Below are 13,348 nucleotides of genomic sequence, written 5' to 3' on the forward strand. Positions count from 1 at the left end.
GGAAATGATCGAAGGAGAAGGCTCTATGTCAGGGCAGAATATTAGGTGCACATTCTTTTAAGATAAAATAGACTTCCAGGAGATTCCTCTCTTGCCCCAGACTCCTTGGAGGTCAATTCTGCTGTTGGGGATGCTCAGGTGGGAAGGAGGAGGAGCCTGGGCTTTACTGCTCTGCTTCTCTTGACCCAGTTGGAACAGAAAATGCGAGCCCTGGAGGTCTCCCCAGCAAGGGGGGGAGCTTGATGGTTCCCAGGTGTCAGTTATCCCATTGAATCCACCCCTCAACCTGGGAGGCAAGAAGGGTGGGTAGGGGTTACAAGTCCCATTTTACAGATGAGAAAACTGAGGCCCTGAAAGGTCAAATGATTTGCCCAAGGTCTCAGCATCATCATTTTCTGAGTCAGACAGGATGTCATAGACTCACACCAGAGTCCAGGAAGGAAAAGGCAGAGTCGGGAGGAGGCACGGAAAGTCGGGAGGTTTTTGTACAGAGGCATCTTTTCCGGTGTTTGTCGGAGCACCTCTGCTACAGGCAAGGGCTGACTGCTCTCAAAGGCTGGCTCAGCCAGGCTGGCTCAGAGGGAGCACAAGGTCAGCTTCAAGGGAGCTTTCTGAGGGAGCCCTGGGGCCCAGTGAATAGCACACTTAACACTGGAGGTTTGCAGGGGTGCTGTGAAGGCAGGCAGGCCGCCCTGCTTGAGGTGATAGCAGAATGGCTGCAGGAAGGCCTTGCTCTGCTTTGTCTTATTAGCAAGGAAGAAAGGCCTCCAGAAGGAATGAAAGAAACCTTCACTGAAGGAATGAGAAAACTTCAGAACACCGTCTACAAAAGTGAGGATGGGGGTGGGCGGAAGGATTGAACTCAGAGGGACCAAAGAATGGAATCTGTTGGGTGCGCCTTCTGTGCCAGGTACCCTGCTTTACATCCTTTAATGTCAACTCCGAAAGGTAGATTTAATTCTTTTCCTGTTTATAGACGAGGAAACTGAGGCTTAGGAGATTTAGACTTGCTGGACATCATCACACTGCTCGCAAATGATGGGCTTTTTGTTTTTTTATAAATTTATTTATTTACTTATTTTTGGCCGCGTTGGGTCTTCATTGCTACATGCGGGCTTTCTCTAGTTGTGGCGAGCAGGGGCTACTCCTGGTTGCGGTGCATGGGCTTCTCACTGCAGTGGCTTCTCTTGTTGCGGAGCACGGGCTCTAGGCGCGGGCTCAGAAGTTGTGGCACACGGGCTTAGTTGCTCCGTGGCATGTGAGATCTTCGCGGACCAGGGCTCGAACCCGTGTCCCCTGCATTGGCAGGCGGATTCTTAACCACTGCCTCACCAGGGAGGTCCCCAAATGATGGGCTTGAACAGAACACATCTCAGCATTCTCCATGGCTGTCGCGGATCCTTTGAGAGGGCACCGGTTTCAGCAGTGGCGGCGGGGTGGAGGTGGTCAGGCCACGGTGGCGGCGATGCTGTGCATGGACCAGAGGAGCTAATAGGGAAACGTGGGGCAGTGTGCAGGCTCTGGAGCCCACAGCTGTGTGTCTGAATCCTGCTCTGTGACCTGGGGTCTGTGACTTTACTCCCTGCTCCAGTTTCCACATGTGTAAAATGACACTTCTCAAGAGTGAAAGGAGTCAGTGAAATGGACATGAAGCCACGTGTACAGGGCAGGTGCCCAGAGTGGAGGCCTGGCTCTCTTCTCTGGGCTCTCACTACGCAGACACTTGGAGCTGGTCGTCTGTGCAGCCAGTGCAGGCCTGGCGCAGAGTCAGTGTCCACGAATGCTCGGTGGGTGAGTGAGAAGAACAAGGGTGGAGCAGGGGGCCAGGCTGGGCCAGGCAGCTGCTGGACTGGATGGAGTGAGGTGGGGGTTTGGGCGGGGGGAGAGTAATACCTGGCCCCAAAGGGGCCTGCATACCAGGACGACTGTGGTCTCGTCTCCTTCAGAACAGGAGTCCTCTGAACCTGTGGGGGACTCAGGCCCGGAGTCTACACGATGGGTAAAAATCATCGCAGTTAACCTGGCTTTACCTATAGCCGTCGGCCAGGAAATGCTCTGAATGCTTTACACATCTTCCGTCATTTAGGCCTCACAACACCCCCATGAGGTAGGTACTATTATCATCATCCTCATTTTACAGATGGAGACATTAAAGCACAGAGAGGTTAAGTGACTTGCTGATGGTCACACAGCTAGTAAGTGTTAAAGGTCAAATTCAAACCCAGACAGTCTGGCTTCTGGGCCACCCTTTTAACCACTACACTGTATAGCTTCTCTGGGAAGAAGCAGCAAGAATCTGGCCTTGGGATGAAACCAAGGACTTAATAATTATCCTAATAATGACAGATGTGGATAGAGCACTTCACAGTTTAAAAAGCATATTATAGTATAGCAATTGCTTTTACGATTGTGATCTTATTTCATCCTCCAGTTTCTCTGGGAAGAAGATAGGACATTATCCTCTTTTTGTCAGTGAGAAATTAAGATCCCAAGAGGGAAAGTGACTTGTCCAATTAATGATAATTTACTGAGCACTTACTATATGCAAAGTCCTTTACTCACATTACCTCACTGAATCCTCACAACCCCAGGAAGTGGGTATTAGTAGTAGTAGTATTCCCATTTTGCAGATAAGGAAACTGAGGCTCCAAGAAATGACTTTCCCAGATCCCGCAGCTTGTAAGTGAGAGCTGGGACTCCATCCCAGGTCTGCCTGACTCCAGAGCCTGGGCTGATAACTCCTGGGCTCTGTTCTCAGTCCCATTCTGGACAGATGTTAACTCCCGATTGTTTTTGTCAACCTTCTGGTCTTTGCCACCTGCCTCCATCCTCATAGCCACTCCTGAAATTCTCCACACCTCCTTAATGAATTCTCCCTGCCTAAGTGCCTGCTCCATTAAGGTGCTTTCTGCCATGAGGTTTTGACTTAATTATATGGTGTCATTCATTATACTTAATGGGGAGATCTGGTTAATCACCTTTATATTTATCCAAATGTCCATTTGTCTGCAGCTGGCATCTCCTGGGAGAGCCTGGTTTTTGGTGGGTTTTCTCCGTCTGGGTTGTCTTCCCCTCCACCCTGTCTGAAGTGCTTCTCTCTGGAGGGCGCCCTCCTCCCAGGCCTTCACTGCCCACTCCGGAGCCTGTTGGAGGATTGGCACTGGGGATGTGCCAACAGTTTGGACACGGGGACAGGGGCAGAGGTAGAGAGGGCATCTCCAAGAAGGTGGGAGTCCTAGGAGAGTGGGACCGTGAGCATGGAGAGGGATTCTGGGCCCTGCCCTCAGCCGTCCAAGGAAGGCCTCTGCATCTCCACCTGATCGCCCACCTCCAGCCTCCTCCCCAGCCAGAGAGCCCCGTGCTTGAAGCATCCAGCTTCCATGTCCCTCTGCTCAAACCTTCCCTGGCTCCTGGGGCCAGCGGGATAAAGCTCTAGGTCTGAGGCCCAGCCGCAGGTGTTCCCACCCTGCCACCCCTCATTTCATCCATCCAGAGCTGTCCCCAGGCCCATAAGTGGTCCATACCCTTCCACATCTGGGGTGACCAGCTTGTCCCAGTTTGCCTGGGACTTTGGGGTTTATCCGCTCAAGTGCTGCACCTCAAGAAACTCCACAGCCCCAAGCCAACCGGGATGGTTGCTCACCCCGCCCACACCTCAGGGGTTTTGCCCATGCTCATTCATCCCCTAGTAATTTCTTCTTTAGTTTGTTTTCTTATAAAAGTATTACTATCAATGTAACAACCTTTCAGAAATATCTCTAGTTGACTCTCAAAGACCCCTTCCAATTCCACTCTCCAGAGTTAACAGTTTGATGATTCTTTTTCTTTCTTCTGCACAAAAATAAGATCATACATCTCAAGTGGCCCTGCAGCCTTTTCACACCACGCAGGTTGGTCCTCTTTCCACACCATTGTAATGGCTGTATTGGTTTCATCACAGGGAGATGCCATAATTTACTGTGTGTCCTTCTGAGGGACATCCAGAGTGTTTGCAGTGTTGTTGTTTTTTTTTTATAGTCAGTTCAAGGCCTAATTTAAATATCACCTCCTCTGTAAACCCTTCTTTGACCCTCCAGGTGGTCTCAGGTTTCTTTCTTATTACTGTCATTATTTTAGTAATAACAGTTAACATTTATGGAGTGCTTACTATGTCAGGCACTTGACATAGTGCTTACTATGTCAGGCACTTGACATCTCATTTAATTTTCATGACTCCAAGAAGTGTGGCTTGTTATCCCCATTTTACAGATGGAGACGCTGAGGCTCATTTGGAAGATAAACCCAAGCAGTGTGACTCCAGAGCGTGCCCTAAACTGCCTCGCATGGTTTTCCAAAGGGTGCACTGGAGTGGGTGGTGCTGGGGGCCAGGGCGAGGCCAGATGCTCTCTGTTCCCCTGCTTCCCAGCTGTGCACCAACCAGGTCAAAGCCCAGAGGTGTTGATGAAAGGCCAAAGCTGGTAGCCTGCAGCTTCTAATCCACTTGCAGCCAGGACCCAGAAATTAAGGTTGAGGGAGGGCCTGGTGGGAGGACCCTCCTGGGGGAGAGCAGGTTCCTACAGGCTTTTATGGGCCTATAAGAAGGGCCTGCCCCACAGGCAGGAAGCAGAGCGCTCCAGGAGTGGAGATTGGGGGTTGGAGGAGTGGGGTGAGGCCTGGACTTGGGAATGAATCTAGAAGACCCCTTGATCTTTTTTTAAAAAAAAAAATTTATTTATTTATCTGGCTGCGCCAGGTCTTAGTTGCGGCATGCAGGATCTTTTAGTTGCGGCATGCAGGATCTAGTTCCCTGACCAGGGATGGAACCCGGGCCCCCTGTATTGGGAGCTCGGAATCTTAACCACCGGACCACCAGGGAAGTCCCGGTGTTGATCTTCTCAACAGCGCTGTGAAGTAGGCACCTTGTGCCCATTTTACAGAGCAGGAGACTGAGTCACAGAGAGTCACTGGCCTGAAGGCCCTTCTCTGCACTGCCCACACCACCTCCCAGTCTGGCGCCTGTGAGTTTGGACCAGATGGTCGATGAGGAGCTAGGCACCCCATGAGATTAGAGGGACCCTTTGATTTTAGACTGACCTTGATATCTCCCTGGGCTGCTAGGCCCAGGGGTTATGCAAATTAATGTAGATGTATGCTAATTAGACCTCTACCAGACCTGTTGTTCTAATGGAGCTGCCAGCTCAGAGGTATAGTGGGATAGATCTGCCCAGAAGGGGGCCTGAGGAGCCCCCCAGCTGCGCAAGGGTCAGTAATCACTGGGATGAGGGGATTGGGTTGCCATGGAGACAGGCCAAGCCCCAGCCACTGCCTCCTGACAGGTTCAGGGCTGGCCAGACCAGCCCACTGAGACAGTCCTGGGCCTCTCTAACAGCTCCAGGCATGGTCTCCGAGGGCTAATTACGTGGAAGGTAGTGACCAGCTGCTCCCTGGCTCCCCCAGGCCCAGCTGAGGTAGGGGGCTGGGCCATAGTGGGAGGGTGTGAGGACAGACAGATGGCAGTCTGAGGACTTGGGGGCTGGGGAGCTGTCCTGAGGAGGAGGGCGCAGCACTGAGGGGAGGAAGGTCACCCTTGAGAGCAGAAGGTGCTATGGAGCGGGGCTGTGGGGGTGAGAGTAGCCTAGTCTCAGAGAACCACGTGCTGGGGAAGCAAGGGCTCTGCCCCAGCAGACCGGCTGCAGACTCAGCTCTTCCGTGTGCCCGTGGGCGAGCCCCTTGACTTCCCCGAGCCTCAGTTTCCTCATCTATCAGTAGGGGGAAGATTAAGAGATGTGACCCAGGAATTCCCTGGTGGTCCAGTGGTTAGGACTCCGTGCTTCCACTGCCGGGGGACTGGGCCTGCAAGCCACTCGGCACGGGCCGAAAAAAAAAAAGAGAAATGTGACCCGAGTATGAGGGGTAGTATACAGTAGGTACTCAATAAATGACCCTACAATTCTAAGACCCATTGGGAGAGGTTAGCTTAGTTTTGTTGTTGTTGTCATTTGGCCGCATTGCACAGCTTGCAGGATCTTAGTTCAACCAGGGATTGAACCCAGGCCCTCGGCAGTGAAAGCACGGAGTCCTAACTACTGGACTGCCAGGGAATTCCCTAGTTTTCTAGTGGGAAAGAGCGTCCTCTCTTCTTGCCCCTCTCCCACTTCCCCTGCTCTCTGGCCCGGGGCAGGTGTTCTGATGTCTGCACTGAGGAGGCTATGGGCAGGACTGTCATCCCGTGAGGACAGGAACTGGGCCCTCTGTATTCACCACTGAGTTCTCAGCACTAAGCCTACAAAAGACGCTCAAGAACGGTTGGTAGAATGAATGAATGAACAGGTGTGAAGTACTCAGAACCGTGCCTGGCACTAACAGGTTAATAAACATTAGCTGTTACTTCACTGCCCATGGGAGGCTGGGCTGGGTGGCTCATGAGAGGCCCTTTGATGCAGAGCAGGTTCTGCCCCTGCCTCCACTCTGTCCCTTCGTATGCCCTTGACTGTCTCTGGAGAGATGTCTGGTGAGTGGGAAGAGCAGTGGGTGTAGTGACAGGGCTCAGATCTTAGCTCTGCCACATCCTGTCTGAGTGACTTCAGGAGACTCAAGTGACCACGCTGAGCCTCCTCATATCAAGGTGGCCACACTAGGGCTGTGGGGAGAGGGCTGATGGCACCTGAAGGAGGGGTGATGGTGGATCTGTGTGTAGTCAGGGAGAGGCAAGGCTCTGATGACCCAGGCAGAACCTAGAGACAGGCTGTACCAGAGACTGGCAGAACCACCTTCTGGTGAAGACGAGCCATTAGGCTCTCAGCAGAGGTCACAGGACCCCAAGGGCAGTCCCCCTGAAGGCAGGCGGGCTGCAGCAACACCAGGCCTAGATAGCGACTTGGAGCGGCAGAGGCCCCCATTGTACAGATGAGAACACTGAGGCCCAGAGGAGTCTTGCCCTGGGTCCCAAAGCACATTCACATCACAGAAGGAGACCTCAGATCCTCTGAGCCACCCAAGTGCTCTTTCACACAGTCTAACAGAGTCAACAACATCTTAACAACATTTTCTCTTAACTTTTTAAAAATTATAGCTTTGTTTTAAAACATCTCAGAAATACCAAAGTGTATGTATTTAAAAGTAAAAGTTTCCCCCTTCCCGCTCCCTAGAGAGAAGTTCTCATAACCATTTGTTGTGTGTTTCCCAGGCTCTTGATTCTGCATTTACAATCACACACATTTCATGTGTCTTTTTTTTTTTTTTACATAAATGGAATCATATTGTTCTGCAGCTTGGTTTTTTTTTTTTTTTTTTCACTTAACAGTGATAGCCTTGGCCATTTTCCAGCAGGATCCAGGCTGGGACAGAGAGAGGCAGAAGGGCTGTGGGAGCCCTGGAAAAGAAAGAGAGAGAGAGAGAGAATGTGTGCATGTGTTGGGGGTAGAAAGAACTCCCCACAGGTCACTATGCACAGTGGGTGGGAAACCAGGCAGAGAAGCCCCCATCATCAGCTCCCGGAGGACTGTGGTATCTGTCTTTAGACTAGAACTCTATGGAGCCGAGACCACGCCAGCTTGCTCATTGCTGTATACCCTGGCCTGGCACATAGTAGGTGCTCAAGAAATATTTGTTCGATGAATTGAGTCCCTTTTAGGCCCATCTTCCCTGACCTTGCCAGAGACTACCTGGTCTCCATGACTGTACTCCTTTTAATCTCTTGCTGGGTGTTTATTTCAACTCATACTCAAATGGCATGGACGCCAGATGGACCCTGGAGATGGGGACAGAGCTCAGAGAAAGAGAGAAGACCCTCTCCTTAGACGAGTCACTGCCCCTCTCTGCTGTCAGTTTGCTCACCTCTCTAATGAGGGGGTTGGACCAACAGATCTCCAGGGGTCCTTCCAGTTCTGCCATCTGCAGCTTCAATCCCACTACCTCATTTCACGGATGAGGGGCTGAGTCGAGTTTAATTTTGTCAGCTGCCTCAGAAATCCATTGGGAAAAGGGGGGCTTGAGTTTGGGGATGCAGCAAAGGCTGTAGTCATATCCTGAGCACCAACTGTGTACCAAGTACCGGGATGAGAGCTTTACATGTGCTGTCTAAATCCTCAGGACGTTTTCCCAGTGAGGAAACAGGCTGGCTCAGAAAGGGGGAGTAACTTGCCCGAGGTCACACAGTGAGTCAGGGACTGAGCTGGGAATGGAACTCAGGTGTGCCTGACCCTCAATGGCGGGTTCTTCCCACCTCAGCATCTCTGTGAACTAAAGTCAGTAAAGGAGACCAGTTGCGACCAAACTATTCTCCAGAAACTTCAGCAGCCCCCTCCTCATCATTCCCCAGACAGCCTGACTTCTGTATCTAAGTCCCCTGGTGATATGGCTGCAATTTTGGACAGGAAAGTAGTTGACTTGCAGAACTGGCTGGCAAGGACTTGGACACAAGAGGCTTCTGATGGGTTCTGTGGCCCCAAGCCCAGCCCTCTGCCCGCCCTCTCCCCCAGCCAGCTTCCTGGGGCCGGGGTGGGCCCATCTGCATTATTCATTTCTCACTCCCCACCCCCAACCCCCCGCCTGGTGTTGGGCTCCTGGGGTTGGCGTCTAGACAGACAAGAGCATCCTACTGAGAGCAGAGGCAGCCCTGACTCGGGGCTGAAAGTTCCCATGGCAACTGCATCCCCCTCAGCTGGCAGCTACCCAATAAATAAATAATCAGGGATGGGGGTGGGGAGCTAAGGGCAGGGGGAGGGGCAGGAGGGAAGCCTCGAGGAAGCTTCACTCCGGAAAGAGGGGTGTGTTAGGCTTGAAGTAGACTGGGGGCTGGTATTGCAGTTGGCCAGGTGAGAGAAGGTAGAGGGAGGAAGGTGGCCAGATGTGAGAGAGATTCAGAAGATGAGAGAGCCAGTTGATGACAGACTGGGAACGCAGGTGAGCAGGAGGAAGACCAGGGCCTAAAGCTTACCTTTCTAGCTCATGCAGCTGGACACATCCTGAGGCCCCCATCACTGCAATTGGACCAGGTTTGGATGTATTAAGTTCATGATGAACCATCCAATGGGTACTTGGTTATAAAGGGGCTGGAGGCTGAAGGAACTGAAGCTGGGGGGGACGTGCATTTGCTAGGACACGTGGAGTGTGAAGAGGGGCTGGGCTGTGGCCCTGAGGTGCTCTGATACTTAGGGGCCTGACTGCGCAGGAGGATGGGCTGCACCGGAATCAGGCCAAGGAGGTGGAGAATGCGTGTGCCAGGCACGGCTCTCACCGCTGGAAATGCAGCAGTGAACATCCCCACTATCGTGGAGTTTGCCTTCTAATGCAGGAGACAGTAAATAAGGAGTGAATAGTATGTTAGTCAATGATAAGTGCCGTGGAGAAAATAAAGCAAGGGGGGAGGCAGGGAGCTCTGCAGCGGAATATAATTTTAAATAATGCTGACTCTCCTCACGACCAGATGAAGGAAGTACTATGAGTCATACCCATTTTGTTGGTGAGAAAACTGAGGCACAGAGAGGTTAAGTGACTTGCCCAGAGTTGTAGAAAAACCAGCGGCACCAGGATTCTAACCCAGCTCTGCTCCTAATCCCTGGACCAAATTGTAGCAAGTGGGTGGAGGGGTGAGTAGCAGGGAGGGCGTGGAGACCTTTAAACAGTTTTGGATGTGAGAGCATTGGGCTAGATAAGGCATTAGTTGGAGGGGGAAAAGGGGACTTTCTATTTTTTTTTTTTTTTTAAGTAGAAGAGGCTTAAACATGTTTAGGAGCCAGTGGGAAGGATTCTGGGCAGGGGAAGAGGTTGGGTTTACAAGAGAAGAGATCGTGGATGATGTGGGCTCCCGAGTAGGTAGAAGATAGGGTTCAGAATGCAGGAGGAGGCATTGTCCTTTAGTGCAGGGAGGGACAGAGCCTCAAGTATAGGGGGTGGGGGGAGACCAGGTCTTTACCCAGGGTAGGGGCGAAGGGTTGTCCCCAGGAGGGTTGAGGACAGCAAGAAGATCTGAAATATTAGGAGGAGTGAGTTCCTCAGAGAAGCCTAGTTGGGTTGTGGGACAGCATCGGGGAGCTTCTCGGAGTCGATGATTCCGGATCTCCGGTGGCCCCAGTCTGCCCCGTGGAGTGACTTTCTCCAGAAGTGCTTGGCTGCTTTGCGAGAACTGAGAAAACTATTAATTGGGTTTATCCAGGTGTGGGCTTTTCCTCAAAGACGTGATGAAAAGGCAGAGGAGTATGACAGTTTGGGTTACAGGCAAAGCTGGTGGTGAAGTGAGGGGTCATGTGATCCCAGCAGGCTGATGGGCCCGTCATCGTGAAGGGTGTTGGGAAGAAGCTGGGGTGTCTGAGAGGGGCTCTCAAATTGGCGACTTTGGAGGCAGGGCAGTTATGAGTGATGACACATTCCAAGAAGTGGCCGTGGACAAGGAAGAATGGAAGCAAAGGTCATGGGAGAGGACTTGAGAGGTTAGGGTGCTGGAGGGGGTGGCCCCCAGATGTCAGAGTCGACCAGGATGATGCAGAGGTCATGGGATCGTTTTCAAGGAAGGGACAAGACCCGGAGGCCAGTGGACGATGAGTCCAGCAGTGATGAGGGTGGTATAGCCACTGGGTTGCACAGTTCTGCAGGCAGTTTGGGGACCCCAGAGGATACCGACCCCACCTTTGGGCCTGAGGAGCATGGGATGAGAGAAGAGAAACAGAGTCACTGAGAAGACTACAGGGAAAACAGTGTCCTTGGGTGCAACGTTTAAGGGGTGGGGGGACCCCTTAGGGAAGGCGCCGAGGCCGTAGAGACACTTGCTGGTGTGGAAGGGCTCATGAAAAGGGGGCCGGGGGCCAGGGGAGGGCTGGGTCAGAGGAAGCGGCACAGAGCGTTGTGGAGATCAAGGGCAGAGAGGACCAATGGGCAGGAAAGTGGGATTTACTCTGTGGGCATTGACAGATCCGGACAGGGCTGTGAGGCTGGGGGGACTGGATCTCATCTGTCTTTCTGGGACTGCAGTCAGGGGGACTCATCCCGCTTATCTGGGGTCCTTGTGACCGGGGGATTGGCTGGCCCAGAGGCCATAGGGATTACCCCAGGCTCTCTGGGCTGCATTGATGACAGAGTGATTCGACCAGATTTGTGCTTTAGAAAAAGCACTCGGTAGGTTGATAGGCAGCCTCCTTCTGCCAGGAGATCAGGCGGGAGGCTACAGCAGTTGCCCACAGAAGCTTCTGTGCTGGCCCACTTAGGAGAGAGACTCAAGAAGCCAGCCTCACCTGACTTGTAGGCTGACCAGGAAAAAATATCCCTGAAGTCACTTTAAAAAAAAAAAAAAAATTAATTAATTTGGCTGCGTTGGGTCTTTGTTGCTGTGTGCGGGCTTTCTCTAGTTGCGGCAAGCAGGGGCTACTCTTTGTTGTGGTGCATGGGCTTCTCATTGCGGTGGCTTCTCTTGTTGGGGAGCACGGGCTCTAGGCTCGCGGGCTTCAGTAGTTGTGGCTCACGGGCTCTAGAGCACAGGCTCAGTAGTTGTGGAGCATGGGCTTAGTTGCTCTGCGGCGTGTGGAATCTTCCCGGACCAGGGCTCGAACCCGTGTCCCCTCCATTGGCAGGCGGATTCTTAACCACTGCACCACCAGGGAAGCCCCCCGAAGTCACTTTTTTCCTCTCAATGCATGTGCACTTGAACTTTTTGCAAAGGAGTAGGTTGCTATTGTCTCCACACAAGTCCTCCCATCAAAGTAAAAAAGACACTCCAGGCACTTCCCTGATGGTCCAGTGGTTAAGACTCCGCACTTCCAGTGCAAGGGGCACAGGTTCGATCCCTGGTTGGGGAAGTAAGATCCCACATGCAGAGCAGTGCGGCCAAAAGGAAGAAGAGAAAAAGAGACACTCCAAGGCCAGTTATGATTTACAACCACTGCAGCCCTGAGATTATTGTTTCTAAGCCATGGCAACCAGATGGGGAAGATATTCCTCCTATTTTTTGTTCTTATCTTTATTTGTTAATTACCTGCATGTCACTGCTGCAGAAGCAGGAGTTCTGGAATATTTGACTTGGTTTTTGAATAAAAGATAACAGCTTTAGAATCGGGGTTATTTATAAGACACTGAATCTCAATTAAACTATTTATTTATTTACATCGATTTCTGCACTCACCGTTGGAGGCAGAGGCAGCATCGTTCAGGCCTGGGTTATCCCGCTGATCACAGTGGTTTTCCATCCATCTCCCCTCCTAGGCTCTGAGTTCCCAAAGGGCAGGGACTGCAATGTATTCATTTCAGCATCCCAGCGCCAGCACAGGGCCTGACACAGATTGAACGTTCTGTGAATAAATAAATGATGTACCCTGGATGGATGAGGGCATGTCAGATGTCAGATGGATGAGTAAATGGATGTGGATGGCGTTTTGATGAATGAGTGGGCAGTTGTTGGATGGGAGGCTGGAGGGAGGCTGGAAGGATGGCTCAGAGTGACAAGAAGAGCCAGTGTTCCATATTCAGTGGAAAGAGAGATCCCTTTGGGCCAGTCAGGAGGTCTTCCTAGGAACGGAGAAAACTGTGCTATGTTTTGAAAACCAAGGAGGACTTGGATATAAGGAAAGGGAAATGATGGTGGATCCTCAACTGTTATTTCAGCTGCTTGGGGGCAAGAACTGGCTGGGAGTAAAGAATTGAGCCAGATCCTAGCAGCCTTCAAAGCCCAACTAAGAAGCTTTGACTGTTAGGTCTCCTACTAATTAACCACCATATGTTAAGTCTAATTATTAGTTTATGTGATGTCTCCATATCCTCACAACAACTTCTCAGGGGAGGGATTATCTTCCCCATTTATAGTTAAAGAAATAGGCTCAGAGAGGGAAAGTAATTTGCCCTAAGTCACACAGCAGGACTGCAGTTTGAACTTGAGTTTTAGTGACTCCAGTGCTGCTCATTCTATCAGTGAGGTCCCTGAGAACACAAGGGTTTTGGGCTAGGGCCAGAGTGGGGGTGAGGGTGATGTCAGGTTTAGGTAGTTGTATCCAGGCAGTGTGTCCCCCAACTACACTATGAGCCTGGGCAACTCTGTCTCACCCTCCTCGCCAGGACCCTGTGCCAGCTGAGTCGAGAGCATCCAGCTGGACCCCAAACCACCAGGACTCCCTAAGGCCTAGCAGAGTCAGGGTAGAAAGGAGAAGAGAAGTGGGGTAGGAGCTTTTGGGAGGGGAAGCAGCCTGGGGAGTTTCTCCCCCAAGGTTGGCAGGCCACTGGATTCAAAACCAGAAGGGCCCTTAGAGGTCATTTAGTCTGGCAGCCTCTGTGTAAGAGGATCTCAAGACCCACAGAGAAGGTAGCCTGCCCAAGTAAGCCAGGAATCAGTGTCAGACTCTCAACCAGAAACCACATGTCTTAACTCTCGAGCCAGTGCCACCTGGGA

At 51.8% G+C, this 13,348-nt stretch overlaps 1 protein-coding gene and 1 long non-coding RNA gene across 5 annotated transcripts in view; one reads left to right on the plus strand and one right to left on the minus strand.

The window, feature by feature from the left end:
• NKAIN1 (sodium/potassium transporting ATPase interacting 1) overlaps positions 1-13,348 on the plus strand; it is a 42,731-nt gene that overhangs the window by 22,094 nt on the left and 7,289 nt on the right. The gene's annotated exons all lie outside the window — the stretch shown is intronic.
• LOC309606677 lies at positions 6,236-12,637 on the minus strand. Its single transcript, XR_014232000.1, has 2 exons — positions 12,092-12,637; positions 6,236-7,351 (listed from the first exon to the last, which is right to left on the minus strand). It is a non-coding gene; the product is annotated as an uncharacterized lncRNA (long non-coding RNA).

The sequence above is a fragment of the Balaenoptera borealis genome (assembly GCF_965194805.1).
Source record: "Balaenoptera borealis genome assembly, chromosome: 1".
Classification (NCBI taxonomy): domain Eukaryota; kingdom Metazoa; phylum Chordata; class Mammalia; order Artiodactyla; family Balaenopteridae; genus Balaenoptera; species Balaenoptera borealis.